This window comes from Scatophagus argus, chromosome 15, assembly GCF_020382885.2.
Source record: "Scatophagus argus isolate fScaArg1 chromosome 15, fScaArg1.pri, whole genome shotgun sequence".
NCBI lineage: Eukaryota > Metazoa > Chordata > Actinopteri > Scatophagidae > Scatophagus > Scatophagus argus.
The window spans coordinates 5,846,040-5,860,391 of record NC_058507.1 but is presented as its reverse complement, the minus strand read 5'-3'; the positions used below and the strand labels follow the sequence as shown (position 1 = coordinate 5,860,391).

Here is a 14,352-nt window from a genome sequence, read left to right as displayed (position 1 = left end):
CCATTACTCCTGGATGCTCAGAGAGTTTGTCAAGACTCACTGTTGCAGTTCGGTTGATGGTTACACAACCTGTTTTTCATACTGATTTCTCCATGTCATTTCTTATTTACACTGCAGTAACGATATGACAATGGAGTTGATAGATCTTTGTCAGTTTTTTTGTCATTTTTGTTAGATCCCACAGGCGCTCAACAGTTGAGGCAAAAAAACCTAAGACTAAAAGAAATACATTAAAGAAGTTCTGTACTAAGACCTTGATTGGTTTTGACCCTGTGAAAGTGGGAAACACAGTAAATTTTCCCAAAACTACTGCATTTCTGTCTCCAACCAACTTACACACATTATGGCTATTCTGTGAATTAATAACAAATGCAATAATTAATGCTTTTTAGTTCCTGGGGAGGCCGACCTCCGATCAAAACCTCTGGCCTACTGCTTAACATTTTGGAAGAAAAACAAATAAAGGATAAATTGCTTTACTTTCACTTGATATCTGCAAATCCTTTTAGAACTCAAACCCAAATAACTAGAAAGTATGTTGCAGTTATTGGCTTGGCTACACCAAGGCAATATAACACTAAAACTCACAACTTTAAACTACCCACAGTTGCGTTAGAGTGACATTATAAACATAAAATAAAAAACATACTAAAAGACAAGGATACTCTTAACCACTGCTGCTACTGCTTCCAGGAAAGTAATAAAACCCTAAAACATATAAGTATTTGCTATTAGACTATGCAAAGTTCTTGATATTTGGCCCATTGTAGTACTGATATTTAATCTGTCACATCCCCTCTTTCAGAGCAGAATGACTGGAAAATAACCAGCAAAAGGAGACAGGAATAGCAGAGGCAGGATCTGGCCTGTTAGGTGAGCATGGTGTGTTTTTTTAATTCTAAATAGACGCAAGCGCCTAATGGTCTTTAATCCTCATCCATCATCTTGGCAGGCCCTTCCCTCCATCCAGCTCACCGATTGGCTGAGGGCCAGTGGCCAGACAGTACACAGAGTTCAGAGCCATTGTGATGTAACAGTGGGAGCTCTACCTGAGGGCTCCCCTTTTGTCTCACCTGAGCTGCTTTTGACCTCTGTTAGTCAGCATGCTTTGCGTTAGTGATTGATAGCGTCTGTGCACACACAAACACACACCCTTCAACCTTTCATCAAGGCTCACAAGGCTCCTTTAGTGTTTGCTCTGGCTGTTCTGACTTGTCAATCACACCAGCGGCCAAGCACGTACACACCGACAAACAGCACACATAGACTTTGACAGAAGTGACGGGGTGGAAAATAGGTTATGCAAACCGGAATTTCAGGTCCTGGGTTTGGAGCAGCAGCAGCAGCAGTGAGTTGTGTGAACTGTGCTTGTCATAGGGCTGGATGAGTCAGCAGGTCTGTGCCATTGTCTGTGAGTTCATCACTGACCTCATTCTTTAATTTCCTCGGAAAATGAGTTGGCCACGCTCAGATGGAGCCAAGATTGCAGAGAACCGACAGTGACTGAAAGCAGCAGGACCAAGTGGGAATGCTGATGGCTTGGAATTATGTTCTTGTTTCAGCCACAGATTTTGATTTACGGAAATATAAAATTCAGTGGAATACAAACATCCACTAAATTTTGCAGTGGTGGTGAGAGCCACATTAATAGACTCCTTCACATTTAGTTCTTTAGATCCTGCATCACCTGAAATGTTTTTAAAGATGTCTTAAAATGAATGTTGTAGTAGTGACGCAAATTAAAATCCCATGTTTTGGCTGAAAATTGTAATTTAATTGTTGGGTGTTTTATCAGAAGTGATGAAGATTATAACAAAGAGAAAGCTGAGCTCTGTTCTTACTTGTGGAGCAGAAACTCCAAGTTCTGGTTTCACTTTGGCTCTTTATAACTCTTTTTGCCTGCTCAGTTTACATGCTTGTTTGTGTTTTCAAGCAGTGTGTTTTCAATTCTACTTCCACTTCTAGGATGTGGAAGAAAACCTACCTACTTATGTGTTTAGCAGTCTTAATACCATCTCAGGTTACATTGGCTGGAGTTCCTGGAGTGTAAACTCTAGAAAATGTTGATAGCGTTGACAGCATCCAGGACCAGCTGCAACACAATGGGGATATACTACACAATGGTTCTACATGGAAATGCGGCTTCTTAATCCTAATCTCTAACCCCACAAACTATAATGTAGATAGTTAGTCAAATGCTCCTTGAGGGTAGGCCTAATGCTTGGTTACGGTAAGCTACTTAGCCTGACATGCTAATGATTGGGTTAGGGTTAAGGTTAGCCATAGTCATAGTGGCTGTGAAGAAATTCCCTCCTAACACAAAGGTGAAGACAGAACTTTTCATATGGAATTTTTAGCTTGATGTGGCAAACCTGATCTGCCACAGCCTCAGAGCTGTTTCAGATTTTTACACCAAAGGAGGATGTTTTCCCTTTTTTTATGTTGGAGTTGTGAGCATTAGGAAGGGATGCACAGGAGAAACAATTACAGACGTAAAACCATTTCAATGTGGGAGAATATTTTTTCTTTTTGAGAGCCTTCATTGAATAAGAGTTTGGAAGACATGCTTGGTCCCCTGTAACTGTTGAAGGACAAGGCCTGGCTGGTGGTCCAAAGGTCATAGGGTCACTTGGTTAGAGGTTCACACACATGCTCACACACACACACACACACACACACCCATATACTCCTTGCCCTTCCTCCCAGTCCTGTCCAGCAGGTGCCACAGTGTGACCTTGACTTGGAATCTGGGATGCTGGGAATGTGAGTGTACCAACGCTGGTCCTCTGGGACAACTTGAGGAGGATCTGTGTCAGCGCGGCTGTGATCTCAGCAGGCTGGTGATACTGAGGGCGACAGACTGAGCCAGACTGGACCGTGGGTCACTTTCCACCGGACGCCCGACGCCTTTTGATGTCTGCTCTTCGCTGCTCGCTGACAGTTGGTGCTTCTCTACATCCTCGCCTCTCCCACATTACACTGGCAGACCACCCATATCTGAAAAAATGTCCCGCCAGGTTTAAGTTTTCTCAAGAATGCGGCCCATCTGAACATCTCCCGGCCCATCTGGACCCCCTGTTAACCTGGGAAACCATACAGTGATTGTAGCCTGTATGTGTTGTGGTGTGTGGCCTCGTCATTTGGGACAGTTGAGAGCCTCTGTAAGTTAACTCCAAAGTCTCAGTATCATCTAAAGAAATTCACACATGTTGAGATGGGCTGAGCTGTATGAAGTTGATAAATGCTTCACAATTCCCTGTCACTCCTCTGGTGTGACAGGGAATTGTGCAACTGAAGACATATGCTTGCTTGAACGATAAGATCAAGGATTTCCTTTCCTTGTTTCTTATTGGGATCACACACATACTCACAACAAAGACTGGTTGAGTAGAGGTTAAAGATGGATTAGTTTCAGCAGGGTAAAGGTACTTTCCTTTGCATTTTCCTGGTAATTAGTTTAGAGTGCTTTAACCCCAGTTCACCGTTACTCATTCAGGCCAAAGTCTTCTTGTGGTGTTGTTTATTCAGACCAACGGCAGACGAATGACTTTGATATGGAAAGCATTTGATAGTGTTTATGGGATTTTGTCAGAGCAGATGTGAAATGTTAAGGGCTGTTAAAGATGCAGATAAAAGATGAAGTGCCTGTTTGAGCAGATAAGGCAGAGAGGAAGGACGGAGGGAGGGCGGTTGTCTGACACAACCAACCTGACTGTTTGGGTCTCGAGATTAAAGCTGCACCTGCACCTGTGTGTGTGTGTGTGTGTGTGGGGTTGTGTCATTACCAGTGACACATGACATTTGTGAGGTTCGCTGACTGGCGGTTTGTCTGCTAAAAAAGGGATTTTGACTCTGTATGGACTCCACAACTTTCTGTCTATCACTGTGGAAAATGAATTTGTGAGGCGAGAAAACTCAATTATTCTCAATAAAAAAAGTGCATTATTTAGCGTTTGCCACGAGACACTTTCTAGAAGGAAAAGGAATTTGTTTAATAATGTGTAAGGAATCAGCTGACTGTTTTACACCTAAACTTTGTCCCAGGGTCCCCCACCTGATAAGAATTTGTTTTGGTGGTTTTATTATATAAAGTGTGTGGATCATGGAACATGGAACATATGCTTATAGTGAAAATATATCACTCTCCATTTTTGAGAAGCTAGAACCAGCTAATGTTTGGCTCTTCAGGATGAACTAGAACAACTTTGATGACTCTGTACAACCACAAATGACATATCTGCATGTTAGCATGCTAACGTGCTGCACGAAGATGGAGTAGGAATGCTTCATAGATTATGATAAGCCATTATTTAGAACAATTTTTGCAGGGTGAGACAAAATCCCTTCTCCTGGTGAGTCATTAATAGTCAAGTCATTCATAAATGCTCATGACTCTCTTTTTCTGATAAGCCTAGATGTTAATGCTGTGATTAATGAAATGATTATTTCAGTAAGTAAGTTCAGTATTTAACAGGTGGATCGCTTTTCCAGAAGTTCAGAGGTTATTGGAGGAATGCTCTTGATGAATTAATGAATAAAAAAATTGATAATTTTCCCAACCTGGCAACCCAAAGGTTTTTATCAGAAAAGGTTTATATCTTATCTCTGACGTAGAACATTGATTAACCATGTCCAAAACATCAAGTTACATCATATAAAACTGTTTGAAAGAGCGACCTGTTTGACAAGTGTTCAGTGATTTGTGCGAATAGGTCATATAGTTTTAATTCACACCTGACAGTCAATCAGAAACAGTTTTCTTGGTCATGATGTAGTAACCAGACTCACACGCTTCCAGTTGTTTAAAACATCTCTTTCTTATAAACTCCCAATCTTTTTTGGAATTCAATTAGTTTTTGTTCTTACACTTTGTCCTTCTGTACATTAAGTCAAAATACATACTTAAATGCACAAACTGGCGGTCACTTCAAGCAGACTTTCAGTCGGATTGTGCCACTTTTGCTTTTGTTCTCCATTTCTTAGATCTTTACCAGCTTGTATTTGGCAAGTCCTACTACCCTTTGTATAGCAAAACAATAAATGAATGTATTATCTCAACCACACAATCTTCTACACAGTTTATGAGGGTGTGAAAATATGAGTCAGAGGTCAGTTGCCCTGAATACTCATGGAGAGTCTGTGAGACTGCGTGGCTCTGCGTTTTGTGTTTTGTTTTTTTGTGGCTGTGCTTTTCAGTCTTAATGTGTCATCTTGTAAAGGGTATCAGTTTTGTACAGTCTCACTTGTCTTTGTAGGTGTGTTAGACACAAACACACACTCACACCCGCTCAGTGCTGTGTCTACTACTTTTTTTTATCAACAAGTGTGATCACACACTAAGTTTATAGTCAGCTTCCAAGCAGGTGACTGATTGTTTACCCCCTGTTTAGACACCTAAACCCTGCAGTGTTATATAATATTGCCAGACAAGATTTTACAATTCTGTTAAGTTATCATGATGACATTCATTGCAGTGGCTGACAGGTAAAATGGTACTTTATTATATTTCAATGGTTGCTGTTTCACTTTGTCATGTGACTTTGCACTGTGTTACAGCAGAAGTTGAACAGCCCTGTGTTAAAAAGTTGCACGAGGGCCGTGAGCGTGGTTTGTTTTAGGTAACAGCGGCGAAACTGCCAAAACCAAGATCCACGAAGGAAGGGTTGAGTAGAAAATTCATAACTTTGATGGCTTATCAGATCAAACACTTAAAATCTGTTTACACAGTCAAGTCAGTTTAAGTCAGATTTCATTCATGTAGCCCAGTATCACAAATCTGAGCTACAGCTTACAACACCCTCTGTCTTCAGTCCCTTCATATGAATAAGGAAAAACATCTAATTCCAGGAAGGATGGCTCTGGGCTGATCCTGAGAGACACAGACCCCAGACGAGCCTCTGCATGAGCATTACATCAATTGAGTCGCCTCATTCACATGAATGAGGGGTCTGTGTTTTTTCACATATGGCTGTTATCTGTCTGAGCGCTTCTTTAGCCTAGCAGATCATTGATTTCGCTTACGGCTTTGCTTTTACTCTACCCTCTATCTGTTCTTTCCTTACCACATCTGACAAAGTCCACCACTAGGCGGGTTAAGGAAGAGGAAGGGTAATGGCCACCTTGGCTCTCTGTCAGCTGTAGTCTTTCCGATGTGTTCGAGTGCAACTCTTAAAACATGAGATAATGCAAAGATCCGGTTCTTTGCTCTTGGCTTGTTGTGTCAGGGCCACATAATATGGGTGTGGTGTACCTACATTATTATTAGACAGCAGTACTGTGGCTACATTAAGTCATCATTAAGGACACCTTGTTGATTTGCTTTTCCTACACTCACTGTAATCTAAACCACACCTAAACCACACTTGGGTGATTACATTTCTTACACAGTCTGGTTATAGAATATATTTTCTTGTCTGTTTATATATTGCACTTTGATATAATAAGATCCCCATTCGAAGCACGTGGATACACCTCTAGTCTTCCTGAAGTAATGAATATAAAAACTCAATACAAACATAAGAAAGACTTAAGATAAGCTAAGCAGATACACAAACATGAGGGGAAAAAAGTGAAGGAAATACATTTCTCTCTGATCTCTAAAAAGTTTTGAAACTTATGCCAGTAGCAGCAGCAGCGGCAGCCACAGGGTGAAAAGTGTGCGATTCATGATTTCTTTTTTTCCATCAAGCATGTCAGCAAATTTGTTGTTTTGTCTTGGTTTTTCCAGTGTTTTTTTTTTCTTAGAAAACATGTAAAAACAACCACCCTCCTGTACAAATCCCCCATCGCCACCACACATACGCACACGCCTAATGTGGCCTAATAGTGGTTTTAAAAGCCTTTTTACAATAATGCTCACTCCGCAGCTTGCTCACAAAGCTGGCAGGCTGGCTGGTCAAAGCTTGTGATTGAGTCAATGAGACCATTATGTTCTCCCTACTGCAGCCAAAGCCCATAACCTGCTCAACTGCAGGCCAGGGGAAAGACCCCACAGTGCTTATGGGCCCATAGGACACACACACACACACAGACACACAGAGTTGCACAAGTTCACACATTCATTGAAGCTGGCCAGCAGCCGTCACAGCTAAGCAGGGATGCAAACAGTACAGAGTCATGCTGGAGGTCTTGTAATGTAATTCAGTGGTCTTTACAGACCATGAAAAACTATTGGTTGGATGAAACATAGAAAGACAAGTTCCTATTCCCAGTTAGATACTTACAGTAGGACAATAAATGTCTGTCCTGAGGGTGGCACCAGAGGAAAAGCCAGGTTCATCTTTGGTACCGTGGACATTTTAGGACTTCTCGGACTTATTAGGCTCTGCTCCTTAATCGTCTCAGCAGCCTCAGCTTCAGCCCTCCGAAACTGCCTCTGATAGTCTGATGAAAAACCCTCCACATTCATTGTACATTTACTAACATGTTAAAAGATTGAGCAAATGTCGGAGTGTCTCCTCTCCTGCATTGCAGGCCCAGTCGATTTCCCTTTTAAGTTTAAGGAAAGTATCTTTGTGCTTCTTTTTATTGGAGGTGGGGATGTTGACTGGCATACATTTGCCAAACCAACCAGTTTGTCCTCCGTGCCAACAGACAAGCTTTATCGCAAGTGTTTTCAATCAGTATGTTTTGGTTTAGCAACAGAGAGGGCTTCAGTGATGAGGACTAACTGGTTGGTTTGGCAAACATTCATAGGGTTGTTTTTTTTTCACCTCAGATTAAGGAACACCTGCTGTCCAAAGCTTTTGATTTGGATGGTGCCGTTTTCCATATGGAGCTAAGCCTCAAGATGGATTATTGATTTGTTGCAGTTAACTTGTACACAGTCAGAAAGATGTAAGCAGAATTATTAAAATTCATCTGATCTATTTGTTGTGACCTCTAATTCTTCAGTGTCAGACATCCTTATGTTTAAATAGTTTTCTGAAGTTCTGACCTTAGAATCATTCCCAGCTAAATAAAGTCGTGAGAATACATTTGTCAATGCTTAAACCTTGTTTAGAATACTACAAATATTTTTCACATATTTACACACACTCAGATGACTGCAGTTGTCACACACCCATAGCACAATGGCAGGCCTTGGGGTGGGGGAACAGTCTCAGGTAGATTGGGTGTCTTTTTTTTGCCTCCACATTCACTGCATCTATAATCAGGTCATAACCTAGTTGATGTCTTTATGAAATCGTCTGCTGCACTGCAGGCGGGTACATGTGAGGAGTATAGAGTGGCAGGGTGTGGAAACCTGTCGTCACACCGTGTGCTGCAGCTCCTCCAACTCAAACCTGAGCTCGTGGGCGAGTTATGTTTGAAGCATACACATTAGGGTCTATGTAATTACAGAATGAGTGCGGGGTATAATTTGAGTCATCACAGAGAGAGTGAATGAAGAGTGCAGGCGGGCATAGTGTTACTGTAGTGTGGGAAAGAGGTGTGTTTGAGGGGTCAATAGTGGAAGGAATGTGCTATAAACCACCAGGGGGCAGTAGAACAGTTCCCACAGGAACTGTGGGGCTTCACTGTCAGGATGCAGGTCACACTCTAGTTTCCTGCTCTTTCTTCGTCTATCTTTGCTTTTCCTCCTCTCAGCTCTAATCCTACTCACCCTCCCTCTTTCTCCTCACTCCCTGCTTTCCCATTTTCAATCTCTAAAGCGCAGGCAGTTAGCTCTCACAGTTATTTTCCATAACACCTCTGAATTCTCCACTGCTAACCGAGTTACTGTACATGCTTATGGGCCCACTCATGAGAGATGGCAAGCGTGGCATGTTTCGGAGGCGGGATGGAAGAAGTGAGTTGAGTACAGTTAGGTGGGAGGGCTAAATCAAATGAGGGGGTGAAAGATGCACCAGAGAGGATGTGCTTTTGTGTGCTCTAGGTGAAGGGAAATGGTCTTTGTGCTGTGTTGAAACATGAGATCACATGCTGAGATGAACGGCCAGAACAAACGTCTGGCCAGAGTTTTCTCCAGGAGCACGGCTGCAGTTCAGGGAAGCTGAAAAGTGTGATGGGGGAGGAATTTGTCTCTGTTCAGTTGTGGTCATTTATGAGGAGAAGGGTGTGAGTGTCTGTGTCTCTTTGTGTGTGTGTGTGTGTGTGTGTGAGTCTGTTGATGTGTCATACAAGCTATTAAACCCTGAAGTTTGGTGTCAGCAGTATAGTGGAAGAAGTACTCAGATTCCTAACTGAAGTAAAAGCACCAATACAACAGTACTCCGTTACAAGTCCAGTCTTCAAGTAAAAGTACATAAGTATCATTATTATATACCTGAAGAGTCATGAGATGTTTGATGGGCAGGAAACAAAAGTCTTGCCACCCGTATTTGCATGCAATTTTTTGTACTTTTTTGAAAATACTTGCTTTGTGTAAAATACTAGCAGTTTTGAGTGGAACTTTTAATAATGTAACAACAACAATCAAACCTGACAAGGATCTTTTCTGACAGAGTCACAAGCCAGAGTTTGGAAACCACCGGTTTAATCTTTAACAGTAGATTGTATTTTATATGATCATTGTGAGTTTTTTGTTTCTCATGCAAAGTAACCACACAGCTGTTAGATAGATGTTTAGATGGTTGAATAAGAAGTACAATATTTCCCTTTGAGGTGTAATGGACTAACGACAGTCTCATAATGAGTGATAATACTCAAGTGAAATTGCACTGAGGCACATGAACTGAGTAAATGTACTTAGTTACATTCCACTAACTGTTTGTGTAGGCACATCCTGTAAGACCGATGAGGTTTGGAGGGCAATTGCTCAAAAGCAAGTGGTGGTGTGTTTGTGTCTGAGTGGGTGGGTGCAAGGGGGGTTGGCGGTGGGGGGGTTTGCATCCATTCCCTGCTGGATGGTGAAAAGTGCAGCGCAGCAGAAATGCATTCCAAGGTGGGGGGAGAGCTGCATGGGTTCCACGACTATCAGGTTCTTTGGCTGGGCTGCGGGTTTGGCTCCATCGTAGCTTAATGGCAGGAAAAGAGGGGAGAGTGTATAGATGATTAGCAGCGAAGGGGCCAAACCAGAGAAAAATGTTTTAGCCTCAACCTTTTATTGTTTATAGATAAAACGCCTTGCCAGAACCATTAAAACGCGAGCAAAGGGGAGAAAAATCACAGCCTTGGACCATTAAGAACAAAAACTGATTCATTTTAAGAAGAAAAAGCTGCTTGTTATGTGATGTTCAGTGTGTCTGTGCATGCTGATACATGTGTATGGATATGTGTGTGTGTGTGTGTGTGTCATGTGTAGCTTGGAGAAGCCTGCAGCAGGCCCTGTAGCCAGTCTGACTGCTAATGAACTTGGATGGTCGTCCGAGAGCGTTGGGGCTGAATGGGCTCTTTCTCCATCTACTCAGCTGTCACTAGCTGACCTACAGCTCTCTGATTATGTCACTGTCGCTTAGAAGGCTCTGCATTCATCCATCATGAGGCTACACGTCTGGACACCCCAATCAAATGCCCCATTAAAACCTTCTACTGGTCTCTTTCAGTTTGTCCGCTGATTGCAGCTGCTGCTCCGTACCGAGACGTGTACCAGTGTGCCAAAATGATTCAGTTTCATCTCAAGGCAAAGTGTAGACATATACACAGAATAGTTTATTAATGCTCATCACACTCGTATTGATTTGAATTTTGTACTTCCACTTAACTTATTATGTATTTCCATTTTATGCCACTTTTCACTTCTGTTTTTCATTACAACAGTGGTTTAGTAGAAATTTTCTTTAATCGGCTTACTGCTAATCAGGCTAGCAACTGTGCTAGCTGTCTGGAGCTAACGCACACTCTTTGTGACTGTTGAATCGCTGTTGTGAATTTTACTGTTTTTACTCGCGTGCACTCATGTTTACAACATTAACTACCGTGTTGTACTTCATATTCAGACTTTATGTTGATCTTTCTCTGACGGTGTTCTTCTTATTTCCAATCCCTTTCACTGTATGAGTTGGGAAGTACTGTTATGCAGTTGCTTCCAGTAAAAACCTCAAAGACAATCAACAGTTCAGTTATTCTTTATTATGAAGTATATTTGGCTGCCGCTTAGCTGTGCACTGACTGCATATGCATAGTGAGGAAAGAAGATTTCCTACCCCATCAGTCAACCGCCACATTTACCTTGTGAGCCTCTGCAGGGTTCACAGACTAGTTTGGGAACCATATAATCCATTTTTCTGCAGAAGATGTTTTTGATACTTTAAGTACATTTCGCTGATAATACTGTATTTTTAGTATTTTTAGTATGTTGAGCATAGTTGTTTTACTTGTAGATGACTGTTTTTACATTGTTGTATTTGTACTTTTACTTGAATAAAGTATCTTAGTACTTCCTCCACTGCCACATGCTGTGTCAGGCTGGGAGCAACAGGCCTTTGGGAGGACGAGGAGGAGGAGGAGTCTGGTGTCCACCCATCCACACCTCCCTCCCTCTGCCCCTCTCTCTCCCCCTGCCATCCTTTCCTCCCCTCCCTCTCCTCCCCTCACATGGGCTTTGCCTTTGGCTGAACGCTCGGATTCTTTCACAGAGGCTGCTGGTTGCCAAGAGAGATCGAGCCCCAGAAAAGCTGGGCAAATGTATGTGGGTCACTGCGAGTCAGAAGGGGGCTTTTCATTCTCTTCTTCCCTCCTTTTTTTCTTCTCCTTTTTGTTCCTTTGTTCTTTTTGGTTCTTTGGCTCTCTAGCTCTCTCCTCATGAGTGAAAAGATAACATTGATTTGTGTCAGTCCCGCTTATTATTTTCCTGGAACGAGCCGCTAAGACAAGGCCCAATAAGATATGGAGCTGTGTCCTATTGACTTATTAACTTTCCTTGGGTGTACACGCATCTCTGAGCCTCTCTTTGTGTGCGTGTGTGTGTGTACGTGTTTGTCCCTGACCTATGGACAAACAAAACGTTCTGTGACAAGGAGACAGACTCAACTAAAAAGGATCTGGAGCAGATGTTTCGTTGGCCTCAGTCTCACTTCCTTTCACCAGCTCTCAACTTCTTCTTTCTCTTCCTCTTTTTCTGTCATGGATGCTGAGTGGTTGTGCTGTTTATGTGGAAGCCCGTTAGTCTGGCCGACTGCACAGATGCGGAAAGTTATCCAGGCTGTTGACACTGAGGGGATGGATCAGGAGACAGCTTGTACTGTTGGCTTGAGCTTTATCTTATATGTTTGTCTCTGCCTGCCACATGTGCTGTTTGTCTTTCTCTCCCTAGACATTCAGGTCTGACAATCAGAAAAACAACTTCCCAAGAGACTGGCATTCGGGCCTGTACGGTTCATTAGTGCCACCTCAGTCAGACCTTTGAAGTCTCTATCTGTGGTCACATCTACAGAAGTTTCAGGTTCAGGGGATTTTTTTTTTATTTGACATGTGTCTCCTCCTTTTGAGACACTGAAACACTGAAAGTGAATGTGTACACAAGAGTTCACTGCATCGTTTTACCGTTTCGCCCTCTTTGTGTCTCTGTGCTTCCCAAGGTCGAGGAAGACTCTGCCAATGGGGTATAAAGTCTAGATATCCCAGATATCCACATCAGAGCACTTGCTATTATTTCATTAGATTGATATCAGGTTGTCTGACACCACCCTCTTCCTCCCCCTGTTCGCCCTTCTGCGGCAGAGTTTCTCATTTCAGCAAAGACAATGGCCTGTCTATCCTGCAGCACTAAGTAAATGTCAGGTACTGTCTACCCTCCTCCTCATCTATTCACTGAAATGCTCTAGGGGTTGAGGGGTAGATATCCATCTACCACGGTCTGTATACATGTGTGCTGCATGGTACAACTCCAGTCAAGTCGCTGGCTCGAGTTTCCCTACCTGTATACAGTATAGTTTACAAGAACTTACACAAGCTCAAGGACAGATTTCAGGCATCTTAATTGAATTATAACCATGGATCTCCCAGCTTGTGCTAGCTAAATAAGCAGGAGTATAACTCCAAGAGGTATGGAGCCTTTTCTCGGGCCCAGGCATATTTCTTGATTGGTCAACTCTTAGACAAACTGTTTGAAATTATGAGCTAGAGGTACTGCCCTCAGAGTCAGTGACATGGCTTCCTCATGTCAAATCTCAGCAGGAGCCCCATTTAGACCTGTAGTGATTTTATATATATATATATATAGCTAAGCTAGCTAACTAAGCTAATGTGCGTGTGTCAAACAGCAACAGTTAAGTATAATACATCTCATACACACGAGCACTTTATTTACATTATTAGACACTCCATCTGTCTGTTAACTTATTGTTGAAAATACTATTTCAGAGGTAGAAAAACAAGAAAGATTTGATCTTTTTGTACTTTCAGGTACAGACTGAAGGTGCATTAGTCCTGGATGGAAAAGGAAAATCCTCGCCGTCATCTTTCTCCTCCTGCTTTTCCAGAAAGGTCAGCTAAATGAATAGGACGTGGCTCTAATATAGATCGGGGGCTGTTACTCCTGGAGGGACTGACGGCATGTGTTATGTTATATCATTAGGATAATAATTCCTCCGACATAAGACACCTCTGGCAGTCTTGAGTCCGTTCATATCCCCCTTTTGCTTTGGACATCTGGCAGACATACGCCTCAGGTTCATGGCGAAGGGAGGATGTGGGGGCAGGGATCGATTCCATACCTCTCCGGACTGTTGACTGAGGAGTTGAGTATTTTTGCTGAGAGAAATATGGCTCTTTCAGGTGTGAGCCTGAGCATTTTTCTGTGCAGTTTTGTTTGGCACTAATGAACTATTTCTAAGCCAGAATATATTTCTGCCGTAACACCAGAGTTTATTGTTTTTTCCCCTCATAGTCACCTGATTTCCTGTCTCTCATGAGAGTTTTTATTCTCGCTTCCTGCATGGCTGGTTTTCACCAGATATTTCTGGAAGCCCTGTCTCAGTGGTTATGACAACAACATGTGTGCCACAAACTTGTTGTAGGTTTCAGTTTGATGTGAACAATAGGTCAAATGTGTTCTGACTGACTTGTTTATAAAGTCCTCAGAAGCCTAATTGCTATCAGACATTACCCAGGGCCTGCTTGCAAGGAGTGGAGTGACAAAAGGGGGGTGCATTATGAAAGAGATGTGGGATATGGAATTCCTGCATGATTTATAAGAGATAAATATTATTGAAGCCACCAGGAGGAAACTTGGAGAGCAGCATCACATGCGAAAATACAGAGCAATGAGAAGAGGTTTTAGATATCAGAGACATGACTATCTCCACAGCTATAGCAAATAACAGAAACACAGTACATTATCACAACTCTGTATTATCATAACCTCCCTCTCAGCATCCCTCAGTGGCCCTCGCAGGAAGCTCGGCCACCTCCAGTCAAGCCACATTCATCTCCCCGTTTATTTTCTTTCCTCTGCGCGTGTCCAGTGAG

The 14,352-nt window shown here is 42.4% G+C and overlaps 1 protein-coding gene across 2 annotated transcripts in view; it reads left to right on the top strand.

The window, feature by feature from the left end:
• The first annotated feature begins 812 nt into the window (after positions 1-812).
• Positions 813-14,352, top strand: part of plekhh1 (pleckstrin homology domain containing, family H (with MyTH4 domain) member 1) — a 163,406-nt gene continuing 149,866 nt past the window's right edge. For both annotated transcript variants that reach the window (XM_046412122.1, XM_046412121.1), the window contains exons 1-2: positions 813-873; positions 13,288-13,368. The gene's annotated coding sequence lies outside the window, so the exon portion shown is untranslated. The remainder of the gene's footprint in view (positions 874-13,287; positions 13,369-14,352) is intronic.